At 30.2% G+C, this 10,177-nt stretch overlaps 1 pseudogene; it reads right to left on the reverse strand.

Annotated features, from left to right (window-relative positions):
• Window positions 1-4,140: 4,140 nt before the first annotated feature.
• Window positions 4,141-7,130, reverse strand: LOC107851988 (annotated as a pseudogene).
• Window positions 7,131-10,177: the final 3,047 nt, after the last annotated feature.

The raw sequence follows: 10,177 nt of genomic DNA on the forward strand, positions 1-10,177 counted from the left end.
TTAATAATTTAAATAATTCAATAATTATATTTAACATAATATATTTATCTTTAAATATTTTAATTATCATTCAAATAATAATTTTGTTGTTTAAGTTAATACTTTATGTAATATTTTTTTCATATAATATAATATTTTATTACTTTTTAAATTTGAATTAAATATTTGTTACAAATAAATAAATTACATAATTCAGATGTTAAAAAACAAACAGTCTTAATCATTCAGAATTCAGATCTAGATACAGCATCTTAATCATTCAGATATCCATTCAAATTCAGACGTCTTAATCTTAGAAAAAAAAAAAACAAATGCACCCTAAGAAAGCAAAGAAACAAACGAAATATAAAATAAAACAAAAATAGAAAAGGCAAGTATTACAAATTAGGGATTTTGATTCATCAATCACTAAATGCACATATAACCGTATTCTTGCTTTTTGTAGTTTTTTTCCTTTTCATACAAATTTTTATTGAGAATGAAAATGATGTTTATGTTAAATAACCAAGTGCATTATTCATATTAAAAAGTAAAACACTAAAAATAATTCTATAAACTTTAAAGGAAGAAAAATAGATTTGCATTTCAAATATTCTCATTATTATTTTTTAAAACCTTTTCAATAATTTTATCTCTTTTGTCTTTTGTATTATACAATACGTATACATATATAATGTATAAAAGAATTATTTCATATTAGCCTAAGATTTTTCAACATTTACTTTATTGATGGGATCAAAAGTTGTGGTGGAAAGTTCATTTCATAGATTCTTTGGGTAAGAAGTGTTGTGCGGAAGTTTCCTCAAATTCATTTAAGTATTTTTAACAGTGTTGTTGTTCCTTCCTCCATTGGTGAAATTAGTTTGGTATTTTTATCGTATATGTTTTCTTTCTTCCTAATTCAAAGTATTCCATTTTCAATTAACATAAAATAATGTCATAAAAAAATTATAACATTAATATCCAATCAAATATGGTACATATTTTTTTCGTTGTCAGGCAAAACTGATCTCAACAAAAGTGATATGTCACATTTTATAAGCAATGACATGGTACTTGATTCTAGGTCGTGCAAAAATCGAACCGATCGATAAACCGAACTAATAAAAATATTATTGGGTTATCGGGTTAACATTTTTTTATTGATTTTATAAAAAACTTTATTGGGTAAATGATTCGGTATCGGTTTTAGCTTATTGGGTTATCGGTTAAATCGATAACCCAATAAGGATACACTAAGTTATTATTTTATCCCTATTTTTGTTATATATTTAAATATCTCTCTCTTTATCTATCTATCTATCTATCTATCTATTTATCTATTTATCTATCTATCTATCTATCTATCTATCTATCTATTTATAGAGAAAGATATGTGTATGTATATAGATTATATGCACTACTAATTCATAATTCAGTGATTCATAAAGTATTAACCTATTCAAGGCAACAAAGGCACAATATAAAGTTCGACTATTATCGTAATAAAAAGCTTGAAGCATTTATAACTTCCAACAATTAAGATTCAATTTTTTCCCTAACTAACATTCAGTTCAAGTTTGAAGATTCTTGTAAACTATAATGCATTGCATAGGTTTTGACGGTAATTAAGATTTCATTTTTTTATGTTAGTTGTTACTATTTCTATTTTATAAGTATTTTCTTATTGGTTAAACCGAAAACCGAACCGTTAAGGACCAAAAACCGATAAAGCAAAACCGATAAGAAAATATCTTATTGGTTGGTTATTGGTTTTACATATTTAAAAACCAAAAACCGATAAATCGAATCAATAACACGTAAAATCGAACCGAACCGATCGATGCATACCCCTACTTGATTCATTATCTCATTTTCTTTTTTAGTTTTCTTTTTCACCAATTTTGGCTCGTCTTCTCTTCTATAATAATATTTTTTTGTGTTATAACTGAGAAAAAAGAGACTATGAAAAGTTGTGAGGGACAATGAAGAATCATAATAAATGAGGATGCAAACAATGTTATATTCTTTACAAGATTCAAGGAGATCTTCAATGGGTTACACTCCTGACTCCATATCAACTTAACATATATCAGTATAATATTTATCAATATATTTATTTCATTTCTAAATAAGTGCATGATTTTAGTTTTTAGAGGCAAACGAGCTATACAAATACTGATTAACAATTTAAGATATATTTTATAATCAAATTTAAAAAATTACAATTTATAATATTTTTAATATAATTTTTAAATATTTAAATTTTTAATTTTATTGAATTAATCTAATCTAATCTAATTAGTTTTGAGAATTAGTCAAATTAAATCTCGAAAAAACGAAGCAGGCACTTAAAAAGGAATTAGACAACTTAATATTTCTGGAGAAAAATGTGTTGTTCTTTTCATTTAATTATTTTTTAAAAAAATAAAAGTTTATCACCTATGAATAAAGAATCAGTTGATGGAGATCAGTCCAATAGCCAATATAACAAGCTACAATCGTTACTATTAATCACCAGATTTTCTAATTATAAATTTAAGAATTTTTCGATCAATGTATGACTAGATTGTTAGCTAATGTGACTGATCAGTGTCATTTGATGTTATTGTCTTGCAGGTTTCGAAGCCTCTAAAATTTTACCAACATCATCAATCTTTTTTGTTCTGTCAAAGTGTAAATAATTCATTTTATAGTTGAAAAAACAGTGTTAATATCTTTTTAATTTCAAGATTAGAACTAAAAAGAGAGATACTATAGATTGACCTTTATTTAGTTTATTATTTATTTATTGATTATTTTTTAGATATAATAATTATTCTTTAATCGTGCGAAGTGCAGATACATTTACTAGTTGATTAATAAGACCCAAATATTTAATAAAAAAATAGGTTACGCGTGAGTCACACATATATTTCATGCGCTATCCGTGCATTTTGTGTGCAATACGTGCATCTTGTACGCATTATGTGCATCCCTATGTAGTATGTGCATCTTGTGTTGCACGCATCTCATATACTAATTAACTCTGTCTATTTCTTAATGGTATTTATTCTCATACAACCTTGAGATCACTGTGAACTTAAGAAGCATACCCAGAGGCGCAGTCAGACTTTAAAGTTTGAGGGTTCGGAACACTATTCACTATTTCACTTCACCCACATCTTGAAACATCGATGATGAACACTATTCACTTCACCCACATATTTTTTAAGCCTTTCTATACCTTTGTTCCAACTTCAAAAACCTTCCGTTGTGAAAGATTCACTCACTTTTTTTTCATATCAACGATGAACACTACTGTGTTGCAATCACAATTCACAAAATAGGAAAAATATATGTTGCAACAGAATTACAGAAACAATTCATACTAAAACACTTCAACCCAAAATCTAAAGCAAATTGGAAAATCTAATCACAATTTATTGGTCGTGACTAATGAATTCCGATGCAAAACTATGAAACTAGCAATAAACAATCTAGCATCTGCGAAAATTGAAAGAGAAATGAAAACCACATTACAAGCCTTGGAAGAGCAGCAAAAGTGCAATTTGGAGAAATAATAACTCGTTTGACGTTTCTTGTTCGAAGAAACGAAGAGGCAAGAGCCTAATTGACCAAAGTGAAAAGGTTTCTGCCGGATGTATTGGGATTTTGGTAAAGTTTTTTTCTCCTTTCTTTAATAATTATGGGTCCAATAATAATTAATTTTGTTTTTCTTTTTTGTTTTGTTTTTATAAAAAAGTGTAAAAGTGTGAATGTTGACCGTTGTAAAAGGCTAAGAGCAAGCCTAATAATACTTAGTTTTGTTTTTGTTTTTTATTTTGTTTTTATAAAAAAGTATAAAAGTGTGTGAATGTTTACTTAGCAAAATGTAATTAGTGGAGTTTGAACCCCATCTTCGGCCTGGGAAGCTACCACTGGACCAACAGACTACATTGTATGTGGATTCGGACATATATAATTATATACGTTTTTCAAATTTTTTTATTTACAAATATAGGATCTGCACAAAAGTTAGTTGGTTCAGCCGAACTCCCATACAACACCCTAGCTCCGCCCCTGAGCATACCCACAGTCATAAGATTGTCCAGACATACAACTCTTCAAACGCAAAGAAACATGTCGCGGAGAGCACCACTAGCTTTAGCCAAGAACCTTTCATATGGTACCAGTATTTGACAGATACAGATATGAATCAGGTTGTGACATTACACAGCTATCACCATTGAAAAGAACTCTGTGTGGAAAAGCCCACCCATTTTCAAATGAAAAAGTCGAAAATCCTTGTCGAAAAGCAGCTCAGACTGGAAACGGCTTGCATGAGCAGATCGTTATAGAATTTCAGATCGACACCGAAGCATAGCAATGTCATTTGTAATAATTCAAGGAGATTAGTCATATTACGTATTTATCAATAAAGTATTTTACAATATAAAGAGAGCTTACTTATTGCTCCACAAGGAGTTAATGACTTGTAATTAAGTTAAATAGCTAAGCGAGGTTGTCGAAGTTGGAACGTTGGAAACTAAGTTCATAGCATGTAATTCATGTTGTAGTTGAAGTTGGTTATAGTGACATTCACCCTCAAATACTCCTTGTAGTTCAGTTTCAAATGCCAATGAATTATTATAGGTCACATATGACTTGTACACTGAACTAAAGGAGAAACGTCTTCTCCGAGGCCTCAAGGTAGATGTGATTCGTCTTGACTACGAGAAGAAAAGAAATAAGGATCAGGAAGTAAATAATCATTTTTTTAAATAGAAATTGTGACAAAAATTGAAAGAAAAAAGATACATTTTACTGTAACTAGATTATAATGCATATACAGATGATGATAAAGTAAAAACAGGGCCAAATCATAACATGGGAATAATATCCACTGGACTTTATTTTGCTGAGTGGAACCTAACCTTATTATAAGCAGGGGCGGAGCTAGTGTATTGTATGGGGGTTCGGTCGAACTTAGGACTGTGCAAAAATCGAATTGATCGATAAACCGAACCGATAAAAATGTTATTGGATTATTGGTATTGGGTTATCGGGTTAACAGTTTTTTATTGGTTTTATAAAAAATTTTATTGGATAAACGGTTCGGTATCGGTTTTAGCTTATTGGGTTATCGGTTAAACCGATAACCCAATAACGATACACTAAGTTATTGTTTTATCCCTATTTATGTTATATATTTAAATATATCTCTCTCTCTTTAGCTATCTATCTATCTCTCCTCTCTCTCTATATATATATAGATATGTGTATGTATATAGATTATATGCATTACTAATTTATAATTTAGTGATTCACAAAGTATTAACCTATTCAGGACAACAAAGGCACAATATAAAGTTCGGCTATTATCGTAATAAAAGCCTTGAAGCATTTATAGCTTCCAACAATTAGGATTCAATTTTTTTCCTAACTAACATTCAGTTCAAGTTTGAAGATTCTTGTAAACTAAAATGCTGCATAGATTTTGACGGTAATTAAAATTTCATTTTTTTATGTTAGTTGTTACTATTTCTATTTTATAAGTATTTTCTTATTGGTTAAACCGAAAATCGAACCGTTAAGGATCAAAAATCGATAAACCGAAACCAATAAGAAAATATCTTATTGGTTGGTTATTGGTTTTACATATTTAAAAATTAAAAATCGATAAACCGAACCAATAACACGTAAAACCGAACCGAACCGACCGATGCACACCCCTAGTCGAACCCACTAGCTTTTGCGTAGATTCTATATTTGTAAATAAAAAATTCGAAAAACGTATATAATTAGATATGTCCGAATCCACATACTATGTAGTCCGTTGGTCCAGTGGTAGGTGTATCAGCTTTCTAGGCGAAGATGGGGTTCAAACTCCACTAATCACATTTTGCTAAGTAAACATTCACACACTTTTACACTTTTTTATAAAAATAAAATAAAAAACAAAAACAAAACTAAATATTATAAGGTCAAACATTCACACTTTTACACTTTTTTATAAAACAAAACAAAAAAGAAAAATAAAATTAATTATTATTGGACCCATAATTATTAAAGAAAGGAGAAAAAAACTTTACCAAAATTCCAATACATCCGGCAGAAACCTTTTCACTGTGGTCTATTAGGCTCTTGCCTCTTCGTCTCTTCGAACAAGAAACATCAAACGGGTTATTATTTTCCCAAATTGCACTTTTGCTGCTCTTCCAAGGTATGTAATGTGATTTTCATTTCTCTTTCAGTTTTTGCAGATGCTAGATTGCTTATTGCTAGTCTCATAGTTTTGCATCGGAATTCATGAGTCACGACCAATAAATTGTGATTAGATTTTGGGTTGAAGTGTTTTAGTATGAATTGTTTCTGTAATTCTATTTCAACATATATTTTTCGTATTTTGTGAATTGTGATTACAACGCAGTAGTGTTCATCGTCGATTTGGCAAAAAAGTGAGTGAATCTTTCACAACGGAAGGTTTTCGAAGTTGGAACAAAGGCATAGAAAGGCTTAAAAAACATGAGGGTGAAGTGAATAGCGTTCATCGTCGATGTTTCAAGATGTGGGTGAAGTGAAATAGTGAATAGTGTTGCGAACCCCCAGACTTTAAAGTCTGGCTCTGCCTCTGATTTATAAGTTGGAAAATTCTCAATAATACGTACAATAGAAAGATGCATGCTGAACCTATGACTAGTTTGAATATTTTTAATTTCACGGATAAAAAAATGCATATAGAGATTGATTTACATTTGAAGCCCTGCAATTAGGCTTTCTCATACGATAATTTGATAATCAACACCTTCGTCGTTCGGTAAGCAAGTAATTTAAACCAAATCTCTCCACAAATATTCATCCATTGGGATGCCATATGTCATGCCAGATCACAAGAATTCATCATAATGTGATTTTTTTCAAGACTTACTCTAATACAATTCCATGATGAGTGTCATTCTTCAGGCAACCACAAGTGCATGTTGAGCACGGTATAATGGTATCATTATAGATAGCTGAGAGGGAGACACCATACGAGTTTATTGAGCACAAAATTGTGAGTATGTGCATGTGACATCCCAAGTTACTGTCACTCAACCACATACATAGTTAGAACTTAATACTTATAGTAATTATCGAATTGTTAATAACAAAAATCGTGTCTTACTCATGACCCGTATAACCAGGACCTGGAGCCTTTAAGGTGAACTTCTTTGGAAGTCAAAACCATTTTAAAAATATCAGTCACTCTTGTTCCAAGTGGTTGTTGGACATCTCTCCACACCACTTGGTCACGAGTTCAAGACTGGTACAAGGGAAGAAAAAAACCATTTCAAAAATTGCTTCCACAGAACCAACTGTGAATTAATAGGAATGAACAAAGAACAACTTGTGGATCTTGCCTCCATGAGCTGATCACTCCTTCCTTGAAACAATTTGCACTCCGTTAACTGTTATGTGTTCCAGATAGTAAATCAACAACTACGGAATCCCTCATGCAGCAACTGAGAAGTTTTTTTAAAAGAAAAAAAAAATTCTGAACAATCTTCTTGCTCTATTGTTTGATATTCCATCATGTTCCATATCACTTCTTTCTTCGCCCATGTTCATTCCAAAGTCCAGTCTAGTGCTTGAATATGCTTATAGTGATGGAAGTTGAACATCGTCACAACATCCTATCCATTGACAATGATAATACTAAGAAACTAACCAATTTGTTAGTACTAGTAAGGAGTAATAGAAACTACAATGCAATAGATATAAACTGATACCACATATTCATTTGGTGACGAGTCATGATATCTATTCTATTAGATTACAATTTTAAACTTGCACAACTAATATACATTTAAGTTATAAGGGAACCTACGCATTATTATATGTAAGATAAAAGGTAGAATAATTAAACTCAACATCATTAATTTCTATACGGGGGCAATTCAATGAAATTGTTGTTAAGGTCAAATGGGTCATGCGGGCTAATAATTATGACCCATACCTTCAGTTAATTCATAATTAAAGGCCTTAAGTATATTTAAATAAAAATAGCTGCTTTGTGAGTCATGTGCATCCCGTACGTTGGGTGTGTTTGGTACAAAGGAAAATATTTTCTGAAAAATGTTTTTCAGTTTTCTCCTGTTTGGTTGGCTTACAGGTTTTGAAAAATATTTTTGAAATCAACTCATTTTCCTCAAAACTAAGGAAAATGACTTCCCTTCAAAAAGTAAGGAAAACATTTTTCAAAACTCTCTTTCAACATCATAATTAAATTGAAATATTCATACAACTCTCAAAATCACCCATTCCTACTCCAACCCTCAATCTCCCACCCCAACCCTCACCCCCACACCAACCCCCCACCCCACCCCCACCCCCAACCCCTACCATTCAAATTTTTTTTCTTATCCTAACCTTTTTATCATATTCGTTCTCAGTCTTTTTGTTAAATATATACAAATACTTTTAGAAAACATATACTTATCCAATTTGCATAACGAACACACAAATATAAGTAGGGTTGGGCATATTTTAGTTTAAATAGAAAAAATCGAAAAAACGAATCGAAATTTAGTTTTGATTTGGTTTTTCGATTTTCCGGATTGATTTTGGTTCAAATTTTAGAAATTTGGTTAAAAGGTTTGGTTTTCGAAATTTCAAAAAAAAAATCGGATAAACCAAAAAATCAAAATTATATAAATAATATATTATAATTTATATATATATATATATATATATTTCATATTATATGTAAATTTATTAAAAATATAATATAATCTAATATAACATATAAATATATAAATTATAATCATTTAGTAAACCTAAATCCTAATATGTTGTTTTGCTTTTGACCGTAATAGTAACGTGAAGGCTGTAACGACGCTCATACATCCTCAGTTCATTTGAAATTTCAACATTGCCAACGACAGTTGCAGTCGTTTGCTCAGTTTGTCACTGCCGTCGACAGTCACTGTCGCGTGCGGTCATTGTCGTCACGCTAACGGTGATGACTCGGCGAAGTCGATATTTATGATTATTTCATTCGTGTTGAATTAATTATATTTGAGAATGAAAATAAGTTTGAAAAAAGATTATTTTTCTAGAAAAATCACCAATTTTAAATGCTCACCAACTTTAATCTTCAAAATCGAAATAAAAATACGAAATAAACGAACCGAATCTGTAAAAATCGAACCAAACCGAAATAATTTTGGTTTGGTTATGATTGTTATTTTCATCAATCCGAAAACCAAAAAATCATAACGATATTCAACAATTAAATCGAACAAACTAAATGCTCACCCCTAAATATAAGTAAGAAAAACTTATTTTTTTAGAAAGTATTTCTCCTCCTTCATATCGAACACACCCCAAAAAATATTTTTTGAGATCAAAAAATATTTTTTTAAAATGTATTTTTATACTTTAGATAAAGATTAAAATGTATTTTTAAAAATTATTTTTTCATTTTCCAACCAAATATTACAAAATATTTTCCGAAAAATATTTTCTATCCACTAACCAAACATAGAAAAATAAGTAGGAAATCAACTTGTTTTTAAAGAAAATATTTTCTAAAAAAATATGAAATATTTTTGATGAAAAATATTTTCCTTCGTACCAAACACACCCGTTATGTGTGCCAATTTGCAGCCCTTGTTGACTGAAGTTGGCCGTTGAATTTCGCCTGTTCTGTTTTGCACTTTTGCTGATCCTTTTCTTTCGCTAGTTTCTTATTTTTTGCAACTTTAGTTTTAGAAAAGAAATTACTCTTCTATCTTTTAAACATCAAATATAGTTTTGTATTTACTCTTTTTAGTTGTTGCTTCTCTTTCTTTTTTTTAAATCTTTTTTTTTTTTTGCTACTCTTTTTTCTGCTGTTGCTTCTTTTATTTTTATGTTTTTTGAGGGGCTCTTATTTTTAAAAAAGTCTTAATCTTTAGTATTGATAACAACAAAATATCAGTGTATTCCCACCTAGTGGGATCTGGGGATCTGGGGAGGGTAGAGTGTACGCAGATCATACCACTACCTCAAGAGAAGTAGAGAAGCTGTTTTCGATAAACCCCCCGGCTTAGGACCAATAACAGTATAACAAATACAAAAAGTAAGCGAATACAAACTAGTATGATACACAAAACAAATTAACAGTATAACAAACACAAAAGATAAATGCATAATAAACTAGTACGGAATGCAAAAAAGCCAACACCACTAACCC

Source organism: Capsicum annuum, chromosome 12 (genome assembly GCF_002878395.1).
Source record: "Capsicum annuum cultivar UCD-10X-F1 chromosome 12, UCD10Xv1.1, whole genome shotgun sequence".
Classification (NCBI taxonomy): domain Eukaryota; kingdom Viridiplantae; phylum Streptophyta; class Magnoliopsida; order Solanales; family Solanaceae; genus Capsicum; species Capsicum annuum.